This window comes from Pinus tabuliformis, chromosome 7 (assembly GCF_031772625.1).
Source record: "Pinus tabuliformis cultivar Carrire ecotype Pingquan chromosome 7, CPIR1, whole genome shotgun sequence".
Classification (NCBI taxonomy): Eukaryota; Viridiplantae; Streptophyta; class Pinopsida; order Pinales; family Pinaceae; genus Pinus; species Pinus tabuliformis.
This window is the reverse complement of record NC_142293.1, coordinates 1,666,821,336-1,666,839,652: the sequence shown is the minus strand read 5'-3', so window position 1 is coordinate 1,666,839,652 and position 18,317 is coordinate 1,666,821,336. Positions and strand designations below refer to the sequence as shown.

At 40.8% G+C, this 18,317-nt stretch overlaps 1 protein-coding gene across 1 annotated transcript in view; it reads left to right on the top strand.

The window, feature by feature from the left end:
* The window catches only part of LOC149254848 (Cox19 family protein (CHCH motif)), a 155,033-nt gene that overhangs the window by 1,056 nt on the left and 135,660 nt on the right, over positions 1-18,317 (top strand). The window lies entirely within an intron of this gene.

The window sequence follows — 18,317 nt, the reverse complement described above, 5'->3', positions numbered from 1 at the left end:
GCCATTGGGGTTCCGCTCTTGCTATGCTCCGCCCCACCGAAATGGCACGAACATCAAGGGGATGCGGTCAGGCACAAGTCCTAAGTGATTTGGCAAAATAGTTAGACCTTGTACCTAAGCGGAAGGAACTTCGTTTTATGCGGTGCAGCACCTTGGGGCATGTTTCTTGAAGTCCTTCCAATAAAAGAGAGCAACAGGGAAGCTTTAATTTGAAAATCTCTATTATGTTACAGGAAGGTAAGAATAGAATCACATTCCAAGAAGTACAAATAAGTTGGTGAGTCAGGTGGCAAATGAAAGAGTTTCCTTTCAGTCAACAGTAAGATTTTAAGATCAACGAGGGAATGTGGGAATATATTCTCTCGGACTGATTATTGTCTAGAAATGGAATCTGATTGGCGTTTGGTTAATTTTGTAGCTAAAAATAATTGGTTTAAAATGTTGGTTGCCTTTGTAAAGAATGGATCTAAACTAAGTTGAACTCATCACTTTGTTGCTCATAAAATCTTGTTAATTATGCACTTGATTTCAATCAGAGGGCCTGATCCAATGAGAGCTATTAAAAGGCAAGGGAGGAAGATTGAAGGGAGCGGGATTATTGTTTTAGACAATTCAATGAGGAGAAATCAAATAACTAGAAGCCTATGGTCATTGCATACATTAGTCATCACAATGTAAGTAACAAAATACCATTCGTTTTTCAGTCATCCTTGGAAAAGCCTTCCCTGCATTTTATGATTATCCAAACTAGTATCCTCTATGGCTTATCCCACAAATCATGGCTATTTTACTTTTATTTTTGGGAAAGAAAGCATTTTCTGCATTGCTTTTAATATTTGGCCTAATGGCCCTTCCTTACACACCCTAGGGTTGTTGAAAAATGCGTAACTAGGTTTGGTCTTCATTAGTATGAAATGTATTCTTGTATATATAAAAAGAAAAAGAAATTATTATTATTATTGGAGCATGGGTTTCATGCTCAAGTTCTTTTATTTTATAGGTCAAGCACCCATTGAGTGCTTCTAGGGTTTGTCCTAGGTATAAGAGTCATTGTCCTATATGGAAAACGCTATGGGCACGTTGCAAATTGTAAAAGAAAATTTATTTTGTCTGGAAAATGTGAAAATACCTCCAAGATCAAGTCGGCCTACATGAGCTATCAAGTTGGCCTAAGTGAAGAGACATGTCCACCCTTGAAGGAAGCCTATATATAAGAAGAACTCGTCTTCCATTTGGATCATTCACTTACTCATCTCTTATACGAAATCTGGGTAGCAAAATCTTCTGGGGTAGTACGAAATCTAGGCAACAGTTTCTTTTGGGCAGTAGAATCTTTTGGGGCAGTATGAAATCTGGGCAGTAGAATCTTCTGGGGCAATACGGAATTTGGGTAGCAAAATCTTATGGGGCAGTGCAAAGTTTGAGCAGCAGATTCTTCTGGAAGTACGAAGTTAGGGTTTCTGCACTGGGAAGTCTAAGGTCCGATTTTGGAAGCAAGAAGGCAAGCGAAGGTCCCATAGGGTTTCCAACTAGCCCTAGGACTCGAATAAAGGCAAGCGAAGTCAAAGGAAGAGTAGTTAGAGGGAGATCGAAGTCTCCTAGAGAAGAAGCAGCAGTTGCAGCAGTTGTTGGGCAGCAGAATTCCAGATTTTTACAGGGAAGTCGAAGATAGTGCAACTGGAGGCCGAGGAAGACTTGATCTTGGAGGGTATTTGTCTGAGTCTAGGTCATGGTATTCGTCGCTTGAAAGATTTGAAATATAAGAAGAGATTTTTGGGTTTTCCTCTCAAGAGGAGGGGTTTTGGCCCTGGCTTGCAGCCTATATACTGTGTCACTGTTCTTACTATTTTTGTAGCTGTTTGATGTATTGCACATTGGAATAATAAAGATCAAAGCTAATAAGTAAAAAGGTAACACAAACAGTTATCAAGTTAAAAGAATTAACATATACATTGCCCTATTGAATTCTCAACATGGTATCATAGCTTTGGTTCTCTAAGGGCGCATCATGAAGATCTCCTCTACAATGAAGAAGGTCATCAAAAGGATTGCAAGCCATCTCAAGAAAGGCATCAAAGAGTGCATCAAGGCACATGATTGGTCACTCCCACCAATTGAAGACCTTATAAAAAGGAAAATCCGCATATTCTGTGGAACTTGGAGACAACAAGAGGCATTGGATCATCATCCATAAAACTAGAAGATGGAAGCAACATCCACCTCAACAACATTATGCTTGTTCCAGTTTGTAGGTTTCCCTCAAGCTTCAGAGAGAGTCCCCAACAACTCTCAAAGATAAGTACATCATGTCTTTTCAGTTTTGGGTTTATGTACTCATTTAGTTTTGATTATATTAAATACTAATCACCTTTCTCCCTCTGTTATCTTGATTAGGAAAAACATCTGCAAGGAGGATCTCTCAAAACAAGGTTAGTCAAGAAGGAAAGGTATGCTTTGAATACATTGATTGAAAGAATTATTCATTTGATGATCTATTACTAACCTTGTTATGACTAGCTGTATTGAATCTTAGTGATTCTTGTTTGGGTGATTCATCTCTTGATAAATCTACCCACCCCACTCATATTCTTGATTGACTATGTAGAACCCTAGACAGGTTTTGGAAAACCCTAACCAAAGGGTATGCTAATGTGAATGTTTGAAATCCTAAGCTGATTAGGGATATTGTGAAATGCCAGTTGAAGTCTTCATTGATGATGTCATGTTTGGGATTTTGGTATGATCAGGAAATCCTAATTTGTTAGGATGGAATGATAAGGTCTAAAATCTTGGAACTTGTGAGTTTTTGGTAATGTAGGGTTTGTTCTACATTGGAACCCTAGCTCATCAGGGTTTGGTGGAATGTGTGAGTAGGTCCCTCATATTGTCTTAGAAATGTTTTCCTTGGTATGAGTGTGTTTGTCTGATCAAACCCTAGTGTAATCAAGATGATTGTGTGTCTAACTCTTATTGATATTTGTGAAGTTGGGTTTGACTAACACATGATATGATATATATTTACATAATGATAAAATCTAGGCATATATATGGATATGTTCTTTTGGTTAAAGTCCTAGGTTGGTCTAGGTCAAATGTATTTATGTTATTAGACATATGATATGTTGATGTATGGTTATGATTTCCTAGATATATGTTGACCTAGTCATTGATGGTCATGATTTAATAGAAGTCCTTGTTTGCGATTCTAGGATGTTGATGTTTGGAAATCTAGGGTGTTATAGCTAAACCCTAGTGAAGTTAAAATTGTCTAGTATGTGTAATGTAACAATCTGAGATCTATGAATTTCTAGGGTTTTTGAGTTAAACCTTAGTCAAAATAAAATCTCTGAAATATGATGATTTGAGATATGTGAAAGATTGTTGAAATTCTGAATCTTTGGTTGAGATTTATAATTGATTGGAAATCTAGGGTTTGCAACTAACCCTAGTGATGGTTGGTCATGTTAGTGACTGTTTGATGGTTGATTGAAAATCTAGGAGTTGGAACTAACCCTAGTGGAAGCTGGTCAGGTTAATGACTAAGCTGTGATTGACTGTGATTGATTTTGTTGTATGAATGCTAGGATTTGTATGAATCCCTATTGAGAAGTCTAACATATATATTTTGAAAGATTGTTAGATACTTTGTAGATCTATATTTATGTGAATTGTTTCTAGGGTTTGCTATATGTTGTATTAAGGTATGTCATACCTTTGGAAGACACATTGAAACCCTAGATGGAATGAGAAAGTGTTTTGAAGTAGTCTAGGATGTGTAACAAAAGTCCCTAGCAAGATGTTGAAGAGTATATGTCTCTTGTTTAAAAGTCTGGGTATCTGATTTGTATAAAGTTGAAATGCTTCCGTGATTCTGATATGGCTAACATCATGCTTCTATAGATTTGGTTGTACTTGCTATCTAAGCTGTGCAAGTACACAATCTTCAACTTGGTGAAGATGCTCGATGTGACAAGCATGATGAGGTTGATGATAACTTTGATGAAATGATTGGAAGCCACGAAAAGATTCTCCTATGTCGAAAAAGAAGAAGCTGATCTCTCGGAGGAAGCATGAATAGAAGAGATCTCCCTAAGATTAAGAGGGAGTCCGGATAAAGAGGTGCTTCTTGGTTGAGAGGGAGTGACAGATGTGGTTCTTTGCTTTATGTGTCAATGTGTCATGCACTAGGCCAGGACTAACAACCGTAAGTCTGAGTGAAGGCCATGAGCAGGAAAAGGAAACTGGAGAATACACTTATTAGTGTTGCTAAAAGAAGGAAAGCAGGATTCGATTGCAGAATATCTTGCAGCATGTGAAGTTAGCTGGGAAGAAGTTGGGTTAAGGAAGCTGTTGCCTGACTTATTTGAAGGACCGATGAACCCTACAGTGATACGTTGTGATAACACAAGTTGTATTCGTTTGTCTGAGGACCCATTGTTTCATGGGAAGACAAAGAATATCAAAGTTTCACTATATACGAGATCTAGTGCAAAATGGTGTGGTGCAGCTACAATATATCTTCACTGATGAACAATTAGTTGACATATTGACAAAATCACTTCCAAACAAGAAGCTTGTATACTTAAGGGACAAGCTGGGTTTGGTGGATTTGTCCTCTCGGATTGAGAGGGAGGGATAGGCACAAGCATTCTTGTCTTCACTTGGGAAGAAAGAATGGAGGGTTGGGTAACCATCTGGCATTCGATACTCTTTGAGAATGTGGTAGGGAATTCAAGATAAGAGTAGTCGTGGACTGATATTCTTTGAGGATTAGCTACCCAAGATAAGAATAGTCTAGCGAGAGGTCATACTTTGGGAACACCTAGGTGGGGTATGTACCTTGGAGAGACAATGATGTTGGTGTCTACACATCATTGGTCTCGCCAACATTGTGCTCTGATCTTGTGGAGAGATAGAGCTGTTAGTTGAGGCCTTGCTATATAACAATGCTTGTCATTATGATGCTGGACAGATGGGTTACCAATCTGACTCTTCTTATGAGATCTCTTCACATTGAGAATGACCATGTATCTTCTATGAATACCTCCCTAGTTAATAGGGAGTGTTGAAAAATGTGTAACTAGGTTCGATCTTCATTAGTATGAAATGTATCCTTGTATATATAAAAAGAAAAATAAATTATTATTATTATTGGAGCATGGGTTTCATGCTCAAGTTCTTTTATTTTATAGGTCAAGCACCCATTGAGTGCTTTTAGGGTTTGTCCTAGGTATAAGAGTCATTGTCATATATGGAAGACCCTGTGGGCACATTGTAAATTGTAAAAAAAAAATTATTTTGTCTTGAAAATGTGAAATACCTCCAAGATCAAGGCGGCTTACATGAGTTGTCAAGTTAGCCTAAGTGAAGAGACATGTCCACCCTTGAAGGAATCCTATATATAAGAAGAACTCGTCCTCCATTTGGATCATTCACTTACTCATCTCTTATACGAAATCTGGGCAATAGTTTCAGTTAGGCGGCAAAATCTTCTGGGGTAGTGCGAAATTTGCGCAGCATTTTCTTCTGGGCAGCAAAATCTTCTGGGGCAGTACGAAATCTGGGCAGTAGTTTCTTCTGGGCAACAAAATCTTCTGGGGCCATACAAAATCTGGGCAGCAAAATCTTCTGGGGCAGTATGAAATCTGGGCAACATTTTCTTCTGGAGAGCAAAATCTTCTGGGGCAGTGCAAAGTCTGAGCAACAAATTCTTTTGGAAGTACGAAGTTAGGGTTTCTGCACTGGGAAGTCTAAGGTTCGATTTTGGAAGCAAGAAGAGCAAGAAGGCAAGCGAAGGTCCCTTAAGGTTTCCTACTATCCCTAGGACTCGAATAAAGGCAAGTGAAGTCAAGGGAAGAGCAGTTAGAGGGAGATCGACGTCTCCCAGAGAAGAAGCAACAGTTGCTAGGCAACAAAACTTTGGATTTACTGGGAAATCGAAGATATTGTAGTTGGACGTCGAGGAAGACTTGATCTTGGAGGGTATTTGTCTGAGTTTAGGTCATGGTATTTGTCAATTGAAAGATCTGAAAGATAAGAAGAGATTTTCGGGTTTTCCCCTCAAGAGGTGGGGTTTTGGCCCTGGCTTGCAGCCTATATACTGTTTCACTGTTCTTACTGTTTTGGTAGATGCTTGATGTATTGCACATTGGAATAATAAAGATCAAAACTAATAAGTAAAAGGGTAACACAAACAGTGATCAAGTTAAGATAATTAACATATACATTGCCCTATTGAATTCTCAACAGGGGTATCAAGAATGTAAATGTTTTAGCTAAGAAATTGTGAGATGAGGTGGTAGACCACCTTGGAGGGCTTAAGGAAGAAATGACCATACTTAAGTTGTCATACTAGAACTGTTCAAGTAGTTCACATTAGTTAGGGATGATTTGCAAGAGTTGAAGTAATGGTTCATTGAAGTGAAGCAGGGAGGACTGATCAACTAAAACAAACCCGCCCGGAGAGAAAGATGTACTACAAAGCCATGTAGAAAATAATGTTACACCTTTGAGTTTCTCCATCAATTATGCCTTGAAAGAAGTTAAATTTCAATAGAATCACATGAAGGGCAATATTAGGAAACTTAGTTGTCAGTTTGACCATGAGGATATACACATTTTTACCTTGTTCTACTCTTTTTAGTGTTTGTTATAGACCTCTTAGCATTTGAATGTATAAGGATAATAGTAAAGGTCAAGGACTTAAATTGTTGAGATTTAGAGACAATGATAAAACAAATAGATATTTATATCTAGGCACGCTTAGAGCCATAGCTGCATAACTGTTGATTTTGTAGCTTTGGAAGGTCTTCTGCATAGGCTGGTGTCTTGCATGCAGGAGAAGAAGTCCTCTTTAGGTGGTTGTTCGAGAAGAGCAACTAATATGATCTCGTTCTTAAGTTTCAACTTAGGAAAAAGTACATTGATTAATTATTTAATTAATTTTGACTTTGGGTTTTTATTTTTTTCGACGAATAAATAATTAATTATTTAAGTGACTTAGATCTAATCTTCACTATGGATCAAAGAAATCTAGGATTTAATCCTAGCTCTTAATCACTTTGGAGATTAAAGATTTGGCCCAATGAGAAATTATAAAGAGAACCTATGGGTGAGGATGAAGACACAATTATAGTGCTATTGTTGAGAAAATGATTTTCTCAAGGAGTGAGAGACTCTAGGACTGAAGAGAAGGGAAAAGGATTGCAGCAGGGGAATTTTGGGAGAAATTTTCAGGGAGATCGAGTCTAGGAGAGAGAGGCTAAGTTATTTGAAGAGGAGGGTCGAAATATCTAGGGGTCAAATTTCTCAAGTGCACAAGGGCCATATGAGAGGAAAAGGAGGGGCCGAGTTGCTAGTGAGGGAGGATAAATTCTCCAAGGTTCAAATTCTTCTAGGAGTGCCAATTTCCAGTGGGCAAAATTCCTTGAAGCCATTTTCCAATGGGGCTGATTTTCAGGGTCCAATAGATTTTTGTATGTATTCTCTGTAGGTTTAAGCCCCAATTTTCTAGAGTAATTTAAAGTGAAGGAAGATTGTGTAGGGATTTTTTTTTTAAATTTCTGTCGTAGTGTGATTGATTTTCCTTTTTTATTTCTGCTGCATTTTAATTTTTGAAAGTTAAAATACCAATGATTTTATTTTCCGGTAATTTTCAGATTTTATTGAGTAAATAATTTTTGGGTATAAAAAAGTTGTTGAGGTATAAATAAATCAGATATAGTATTAGAAAATTAACAATAACTGTTTGGTTTGATATGTATTGTATGGGAAAGTGGTCCAATTGGCAAGCTCTAAGCCTCTTTTTATACTATTATAATATTTTTTGACAAAAACTCATTGTATTATTTGCATAAATATTTACATAGTATCATTGAAGGCATTGTGATTCCTTCCATTTTCAACATCTCCAATGGTATAGCAAAAAATTTGTGAAACAAGTGTGTTACCATATACAATTAACAGTATAGGATTTTCGACTTCAAAATAAACCCCTTAACGGTCTGCTAAAAAGCAAAACAAAAGATTCTTAAAGTATTTAAGATGTTGTAGTTATCACTATCGACACTGACCATTATGTGGTGAATGATGCTTGGATCAATTTTACTAGGGGCTTCTTCTTCATTGTTTTGGGGGAGATCAGTGTCAGTGTGCGCATTTCCATCCAAAAGATGATCTTGGTTAACTTCGTGGCAAGGGTTGTGCTTGATCATTGAGTCATCTTTTATAGAAGAGGTTGAGAATTTGCCGAGGATGTGACGATTTTTTTTTAAGGTTCCTTTCTCATCATGTGAGAAGAGCTTCAATTGTATTGAATACTGGAAATTCTTTTCAAATTGGAGACCAAGTGCTTGAATTTGTCTATTTTCATTAGGACTAAGATTCGTTCCATGGATATCTTGGAAGGCATAGTCAAGTGTGAGATTAACAATTTTGAATGCTTATGTGGCATGGTCATCTATATTCTTTTTGACCTCTTGGAGGTCCTTCGTAAATGCTTCCTCTATTATACAACTACTTCAAGTTTGTTTCTTGAGTGATCTGTAAATTGCCGTGGATATTCCATTGGAACAATTTGCTACAACATATCTAATAAAATATTGAAATCTTTGTTGTGAAGGGTAATTTCCTTTAGATCTCAGGTTCTTTAATTATTGGTTTTATGCTTAAAAGCATGAAATAGTTGAAATGCAAAAAATAGAGAACCAAAAGAATACTCACACACCATCCATAAACAAACACAAGATCCACCTTGGGAAACTCGTATGGAGAAGACCTAGCTAGAAGGTTAGGTCACTCTGCTCTCTTTTCTCTTGTGTGGAAATATGCAAATACAAAGAAAGAGGTACACCTTGTGGATTTACATGAGTTATGTGGCTTCTAATATTGCTACAAAATCCTATCCCCTACTGTTCTAGTCTCTAACATTCCATTGCTAGTTGCTCTGCTCAACTATGGAATAGATACAATGACATAGAATGGAACCCCTTCTCTTAGCGACATGGTATTTAACATTGTTGATAGCCATCCAGGGTTAAGTTTCAGGTTTCCTTAACCCTTAATTAGAGTTATGGTTTTGGACTTTCTAGATTCTTCTTGAAAGTCCACATACGACTAACCCATATGCACGAGTAACAAAGGTTGACGTGACATCCTCTCGTACCATGGTGGTCAACACAATAGGTCAACTTGTAGGAGGCATAACTTTTGCATATGAGCTCCGATTTGATGTGATCTTTGCACCATTAGAAAAGTCTTTGAGTGTCGACCAATGTCAAAGGGTCAAAATTCAAGTTTAGAAAGTTTTGATCCTAAAAAATGCCATTTGATGCCTCAAAAAGCTTTTGATGGTTTCAAACTCCAATTTTCTGAATTGGGACCTATTATTAAAATGACCCTGCTGTTAGAGTTTGTAGCTTGGGTAGATACTTTTGCATGTTCCTATGATAGGAGAAGGGTCAAGAAGGAAAGACCAAGATTGTCAGAGGGATGAGATAGCCATTGGAGATCGAAGTGAGAAACTTGGAGTGAAGGTCAAGCAGAGACCTTGAGGGTCGAGAAAGCCTGTGATATGGAGTTAGGGGGAGTTGGGCTTCAAAGGGAGTCAGTAGGCTCAGAGGGAGTCAACAACTTAGAGGAAGACAATCTTCAAGTTTAGGAAGTCATGGTACAAGATGGCCATGCAGGATGCTCAAGAGCGGGAGGCTTTTAGGAGTAGTGTGTCTTCGAAGAAGGGTCCCTGTCATACAATGAGAATTGCTTTGGTGTCATATGATGCAGTTGTGGTAGTGGATCACGGTTGGAGATGTGTTCCAGGTTAAAAGGCAGAGCCACTTCTAGGTGGTGTTGTGAGAATACATCCCTCGCTAAGAGGGAGTGTTGATGTTTTGGGTAGCATCGAGAGTATTCTCACGATTAGGGCAAGTGGGCTAAGTTATGGGGATTTGTACCCATAGACCCATGGTATTACGATGAACCATGGTATAGACCCATGTTATTGCACCTTTTGGAAAAGTATAAGTATAAGGGTGAGCGATTTGTTCTCGTGGCTTAGCAAGAGAGCCGAGAGGGTTGAGAAGGCTCGTGGTGGTCGATAAGTAGGCCTTAGATTTGTGGAGGGTCAATAGGGCTTGTGGTAGGCCTTAGATTTGTGGAGGGCTGAGAGGGCTCGTTGTCGGCAAGGGTCGAGAGGACCTATGGAAGGTGGTTGGAGAGATAGCGATTCTCTCAGGAGAAGGTTGAGTGGGGCCGAGAGGCTCGAGACAATGGACTTCGGCTGAGAGCGTTGAGAGGGCCTGTGGAAGGTGGTCGGCAAGAGAGCATCTTGTGGCGGAGAAGGACGAGTAGGCCTCAAACCTTTGAGGGCTAAGAGGGCCTATGGAAGGTGGTCGACGAGAGAATAATTCTCTTAGGAGGAGAAGGTCGAGTAGGCCTTAGACCCCTTGAAGGCTGAGAGGGCCTGTGGAAGGTGCCTTAGCAAGAGAGTGTCTTGAAGCTTGGCAAGAGAGCCGAAAGGGCTAAGAAGGACAAAAGGATTGAGTGGGTCGAACATGGCCGAGAGGCCTAAGTGGGGCCGAGGTAGTCAAGCAGGGCCAAGAGGGCTTGTGGCAGGCCTCAGATTCGTTGAAGGGCTGAGTAGGGCTCATATTTGTGGAAGGGCTGAGTAGGCCTCAGATCAATGGCTTGGCTAGGAGGGCCAAGATGGCTAGAATGGCCAAGAAGGGTCGAGTGGGTCGAGCAAGGCCGAGAGGGACGAGTGAGCTAGCAGGGGTAGAGGATGAGGAACAAGAGGCTTCTAAGGTTGAGTATGGACCAACAAAACTAGTAGGGACAACCTATAGAAGAGGAGCAGTGAGATGTCTCTTCGAGCTCTACTAGGAGGAGGCCAAGATGGTTTCAAGGAGAAGACACACCATATGACACTAGCCTTAGGAGGAGTGTGATATCCCAATGTGCTGGGTTCGAGGAAGGTGCAAGGAGTAGCAAGGGAGACTGATCCAAATCAGTCGAGGAAGATCAAAGGACAGATCTAGGGCTTGATTAGGTGGATAACTCCAAGTTTATTGCTGTATATGTAATTCCTCAGTTGGGCTATTATCCCAAAAAGGGAGCTCGAGTAGGTTGTGAGAAGAATTTAGTGAACAACTGTTGATTAGGCAAAACTTATGTGTAATATGTTATTGTGCATGATCTAATTGCTGGTTTTATAAGGGCCAAGAGGGTTTATGGAGGGACAAGAGGATCTGTGGAAGAGCTTTGAGCGCTGAGAGGGTTTGCGAAAGGTGGCTTGGCAAGAGAGTCGAGAGTGTTGAGCGGGGGTCTCCCTCTTAGTAAGGAAGGTACTTGTGGAAAAACCACCGGGAACTGGCTTACCCTTTGGCTCTTGTGCAACATCCCAAGCCTCGTTCTCCATCTTGTAGCTCCTAGTGCTTGGTCTCTCTAGCATTGCTGCCAAACCATTGACTAGTACGGTCTCGCTCTCTCCCTCTATGGGTTGACCTCCGCCAATCTTGTTGGTAAGCCTTTGTACACTCTATATGGTCTCTACTAGTGACCCTCTCGGTTGCTACCAACTTTGTCGACTTATGTTTATCACGACAAATCCTCTGCCTAGCGACTCTTACTGGCCACGACATCCTGCAACTACTCGATTATGCCTAGCGACTCTTGCTGGCCATTGCATCCTATAACTACTTTATCATGCCCAGCATGGCACCCTGCTCACGAGATGATCCTTCACACTGCTATGTGGCATTGCTTCCATAGCCCACTGATGATGGTTGCATCACGTAGCCCTATTAGCAGTCTTGCTCACTGTCCCGACTTGGCCTCTCTGCAGCCTGTGCGCTATTGCACCCATGCATTTGATTGCTTTCTCCTGCAGTGTGCATAGCCTTATCGGCCCTCATTGTCTTTGCACTGTAACTTCCTGTCGCAACCAAGGAAATATGCATTGACTGGAACTTGTAACTTGGCCCCGTCGGAAGAATTCGACCCTATGAATTTTGGCAAACTGGAAATCAGCCTTTGAAGCAATTCGGCCTAGAGAAATTCGGCCCACCTATTCACCAACAACTCAACCCTTCTTCTTTCCCTGGCACAATCTTTGATGCTATAGGAAATTCGGTCTTGACAAATCGACCTATCCAATAAATTGATTTCCTCACTTTCGCAATTCGACCCTGAAATCTCCAACAATTCGGCCTCCTTGAAACACTGTCAAATCCACCTGCACTCTTTCTTCTTTGCTATTACAGTCTGGCTGAGCCTTGTTGACACTCACAGCCTGGATGTTCACAATACCCATGTGCTGGCAAACCTATCGGTGTCACATGTGCCCAATGGTAGTTGCTCGACAATTGCTCTTTCCCTCGATCTCTTACTTAGACTCACGATTGGCTCGGGTTGCATCTCTTGCAAACTTCACACCCTGTCTTGTGCTCAATAATCACTTTGTTGAATGGCTTCTATTCCATGTCTCACTAGGCTTTTTAATCTTGGCCTTCACCAGTAGTTTATCATACTTAGCCAACTCTCTTGGCATGGGTCTTCAAAACACTGCTGCTACCTGCAACAGTTACTACATCTCCCTCTTGGAGCTGTCACCTGTGCATATCTTAGATCCAACTACCCTTCTCAGAAACCATGCTTTGATACCATGTGAGATTTTGTGCACTAGACTTAGTGCACACACACACACACCAAATCTAGTAATAGTCTCAAATTAACTTATAAAACCAACAATTAGAGCGTGCACAATAACATATCACACACAAGTTTTGCCCAATCTACAGTTCTTCATTAAATTCTTCTCAAAACCTACTCAAGCTTCGTAATTGAGATAATGACCCAACCAAGGAATTGCATATGTGGTGATAAACCTAAAGTTATCTTCCTAATCAAGCCTTAGATCTATCCTTTGATCTTCCTCGTCTGATCTGGATTTGTCTCCCTCCCTGCTCCTTGTACCTTCCTCGGACTTGGCACACTAGAGTATCACACTCCTCCTCCTCTTGAAGCTAGTGCCATTATATGGTGTCTCTTCTCCTTGGACCCATCTCGACCTCTTCCTGGTAGAGCTCGAAGGAACATCTTGGTCCTCTTCCATATCTACAGGCTGTGTCCTTGCTACTAGTGCTGTTGGTCCATGCTCAACCTTAGGAGCCTCTTGCTCTTGATCCTCTGCCCCTGCTAGTTTGCTCGACCCTCTCAACCCTACTTAGCCCGCTCATCCCTCTTGGCCTTGCTTGACCCTCTCGGCCCTCCATGGCCCTTCTATCTCGCTTGGCCCTTCTGGCCAGGCCTCTAATATGAGCCCTACTCATCCCTTCTACAGATCTGAGGCCTACTCAACACTTCCATAGATCTGAGGCCTAGCACAAGCCTTCTTGGCCCTCTTAGCCATGCTTGGCTATCTCAGCCCCGTTCGACCCTCTCGGCCTTGCTTGTCTTGCTTGGTCCTTCCAACCCTCTCGCCTCGTTCGACCCTTTCGACCCTTTTGCCTGCTCAGTCCTTCGAACTCTCTTGGCCCGTCCCTACATGGCCTTCATGGCCCTTTCGATTGTCATACCAAGCCACAATATGCTCTCTTGCTGATCTGCTTTCCACATGACCTTTCGACCCTCAAGGGGTTTGAGGCTTACTCAACCTTCTCCTCTTGAGAGAATCACTCTCTTGTCGACCACCTTCCATAAGCCCTCTCGACACTTAAAGATCTGAGGCTTACTCGACCTTCTCCTTCACAAGATGCTCTCTTGCTGAGTTTTGACCACCTTCCACAGGCCCTCTTGGCCCAACTTGTTTGTCTTGGCCCTGGTCGACCCTATCGACCAACCTGGCCCTCCACAGGCTTGAGGCTTACTCGACCTTCTCTTGGGAGAATCGCCGTCTTGCCAACCACCTTCCATAGGTCCTCTCGACCCTTGTTGACAACAAGCCCTCTCGTCCCTACTTAGCCCTTTCGGTCATCCACAGATCTGATGCCTATTACAACCCTCTTGGCCCTCTACAAATATGAGGCCTACTTGTCAACCACCATAAGCCCTTTCAACCCAACTCAACCCTCTCAACTCTCTTGCCAAGCCACAAGAACGAGTCACTCACCCTTGTACTTTTACTTTTCCAAAGGGTGCAATACCATGGGTCATTATAATACCATGGGTTCTAAGAATACCATGGGTCTATGCATGCAAAGGCCCATCACTTAGCCCACTTGCCCCACATGTGAGAATACTCCTGATGCTACCCAAAACATCAACACCTGCAAGTTGATTCCTCCAAAATTTTCCACTCTGAAAGCATTGAAATAGATGGAAAATAATATAATGATCCAATCCAGATCATAACTCCCCATTGAGGGAGGCTTTGGTCCCCAAAAGCTAGATTGAATGAGGTGAGCAAAATTTTTCTCGACCTTCTCCCTAGAGTACCGCTTTGCTTTGCCTAGAAGTTGTCCTTTCAACTCAATTTGCCAAAGGTCATGCTGCCTTTGTTCTATAGTTTTGGACCTCTTCCACAAAATTGGGTCCTTTGCGAAATCTGGTTGCATATTGTGCTAAATCCTCTACGGAAGGTAGGACTTGCTCCTCTTCTTGATCCAACAGGGAGGCCTCATAGATTTTGAGATTCTCCACGTTCTCTACTGAGTAAATGCACATGTATGGGGGTAGACTAATTCTATAAGCATTATCTCCCACCTTTTCCAATATCTCAAAAGGACCATATCATAGAGACTTGATCTTCTTACTTGGACCTTGTAGTCTTTCCTTGTTTAGTTTTAACCAAACACTATCTCCCACTCTAAACAACTACTCTGTTCTTGTGACTTCTTTAGCATCTTTTATACTTGCAAATGGACCTGCCTACTCATCTTAACATTTTTTTCTCTCTCAATGCGTCTGCTTTGAGGTCCTTCCTCACTCCTTGCTATCCATATACAACATCCAAGGGTGAAAGTGGCATATATCCAAAGTAAGTTTCAAAAGATGACCTACTAGTAGGAGTGTGGATTGCTTGTTATAAGATTGTTGTATATAGGTCAGATTTTCATCCCATGTCTTTGGATGCTTTTAATTGTAACCCCTTAAAAGCTATACCAATGTTCCATTGACTACTTCCTGCCGATCTATTAATGGATGGATTGTTGTATATCTATTCAACTTAGTGTCCATCTTCTCCCATAATGTAGTATAAAATGCACCTAGAAATTTGGTATCCCTACTTGGGATGATGCTGCTTGGTATCCGAAAGTGCACCCAAACCTGTTCAATGAACATGTTTGCTACTTTTTGTCCTTTGATGATCTTTTTGCAAGCATGAGAATGCACATCTTGCTGAACTTGTCAACTACGACAAATAGATAGTCATGCCCCTTCTTGATTGTTGTTAAAGCTCCCACAATAACCACATAAATGTTTTCCCAAGGTCTAGTGGTATCAGTAAGGGATGGTATAGACCCTATTTCGTGTTACTAGGATTGCTGGCACAATAAAGTATACATTCTCTAATATACCATGCTTCATCTTCTTGCATTCTGGGTCATTACCCATACCTCTGTAAGTTGGCAACTGTCTTCCTATCACCAAAATTCCCTACAACCTTGGAGGTGTGAGCCTCTTTGATAAGTTCCAATTGCCTTTAGGAACACAAAGCTCATCGAGCTTGTAAAGTAATCCATTATGGAAATGATAGTCAACCTTCTTCTATATGAATTTGGCTTGCTGTTGAAACACCTCCTTGAAGTCTTTGTTACCCGCCAAAAGAAGATAACCCCATAGGAGAAATTTTTTCTCCTACTTTGGACAACCATCTAACTGACAATCCTATACATTGCTTAGTATATGATTGATATGGCACATTTTTTCACCATTTGCATTAGTCAAACATCTCTCACAATTTGGCATTCCTCTTAAATGAAGGTGGATTACATGTGGCAGGTACTTAACCATTTTGCAATCATGTGCTTTTACTTAATGTTTTGGGTATTCTAATGTGGATAAAGGGGTGATTTGGATGATTGACCGATCTTGACTATAAACTTGTTCTCTCACCTTACCAGGTGTTTAGTCTTTGGCCTTGGTCTAGTGGGACCACGTCTAAGGCCGTTAGGTTATAGGAGGGGCACTACTTGGGAAACTTGGGTTGAAGTACCATGCCCTTGTTAGTTTTTGGTAGCAACGGACATGTGTTCTTGTCTCTATGGTATCTAAGAGGCTAAGGAACACAGGAGGATAATTATCTCCAAGACCCAGACAAAATTTCCAAGGGAAATTCCTTAATTAGATTAATTAGCCTATTATTAAATGTTTTCCTATGTCTAAGTTAGGAAAACTGGTTAATTAAATCAGATTAATTGAGGTAAATCGTTTTGCTTTAGAGTCTTATGGAAAAGTCACTTGATGGGGTCACGCTGATCTCAGCCATTGATTGTGATTAGATTGTGGTCGTTGGTTGCTCAATGAGAGATTATAAGAGCAAATTGATGGGGCTTTGGAGATAATTCGAACACACTTAGTGATAGTAAGGGCATAGAGGGAGACACAAACAATGGGGTTTTAGCGGAGAGATTGGGAAGAGATTTTTTGGAGAAATTCTCCACAAACATTCCAACATTCCGAGAAGGAAAAGGAGGCTGAATTATTTTGTTGTGAGGCCATACTAGCCAGTGCGAATTAGCTAGTACGCATAGCTGGGCAATAGTTTGATTTCCAGTTGCCAGAGACAGGTGCCAGAGTTATATGCCAGAGCTTTGCCAGTGAGGGGCAAGCTGATTGTATTTCTCAATTTTGTTGAAGAATTATAATAAAACCTTCATCTGCATAATTGCTTTTCCCCACACTGGGGTTTTTCTAGGGACATTTGTCCAAAAATATTGGTGTCATCTATTTTGTGTGTGTGCATTATTTCTCAGTTCTTGTAATTATTTGTGGAAATTGCAGCAATGATTTAATCTTTATTTGCTATAATTAAAATTTGAAGACAAATAATCTCCAGTAGATAGAAGATTAAATTCCAGTTGCTACAATTAAGGAAATTTCACATGGTATTAGAGCTAATCAATGCAAAAGGTTTGCAAGAGTAAATCAATGTATGGCATATGAAGAGAAAGTCGAGGGTTTATAACCTAGTTTATTATTCTTCGGATTTATTTGAGTTTCGCCATATTTCCAGATTTCTAGAAATGGCCGCAACAGGTTTTAGAGATCAAGATAGATTGGATGGAGCCTCCAACTTTGACGAGTGGAAGAGGCTCGAATGCCATTCCTAATGGATGAGTATGGATTGAATGAGTATGCAGAAAACACTATTGCCATACCAATAGATCCACAACCACTGGCAACCTACAAAAAGGTGAATGCCAAAGCTAAGAGGATTGTCCTTGATGGAGTCAAGGACCATATTGTTCCGCATATTGCAGAGGACACTGTGAAGAAAATGTGGACGCGATTGTGAATATGTACCAGAATCCTATAGAAAATAGGAAATTGATTCTCAGAGAAAAGCTGAGGACCATTAAGATGCAGAAGGGTGAAGACGTAGTATCCTATCTCACCAAAGTTCGACTTGCCAGAGATGAATTGGCTGCAATAGGAGATAAGCCAAGCGATGATGAGCTTGGTGTGAATAACATTGAATGGGTTTTCCAAGGAGTGGAATGTGTTCGTCCAAGTGATCAATGGGTGAGATACACTACCAGGTTGGGATCACCTATGGAGTGACTTCACTTAGGAGGAGCTTAGGCTCAACTTAGTTAATGGAAGTAGCAGCAGCAACGAGAAAACTTCGAAGGTTGAGAAGGAGTAGGAGAATGTAACCCTATCAGGAAAAGGGAAGGCAAAGAAGGGTTCCAACAAGGGATCAAGCTCAAAAGGAGATAAGAAGAAGAAGGACTTGAGTAAATCAAGTGCTTCAATTGTGGTCAGCTAGTACACTATGTTAGCCATTGTCCTAATTGAAAGAAGGATGAGAAGGGGAAGCAAACAACAACTTCAACAAACATTGAGGATTTGTCTTCTAGATTGGAAGATGAATTCGCTTTCATAGCTTGTCTCTCTAGCTCTACATCCACAGGTGTCTGGTATACTGACAATCGAGTGTCGACATATATGACCGGATTTAGAGAATATTTCTCTAGTTATAAGGAAGGGGAGATGGACTTCCAGATATAGATGGGAAACAAGACTAAGTGTAGTCTAGTTGGGACAGATACCATCAACATTTAGAGCGAGTCAGGCAAGAGCATCAGTGTTACAAATGTGCTGCATGTGCCAGGTTTAGGCATGAACCTGATTTCAGTTTCTCGACTATAGGATAAGGG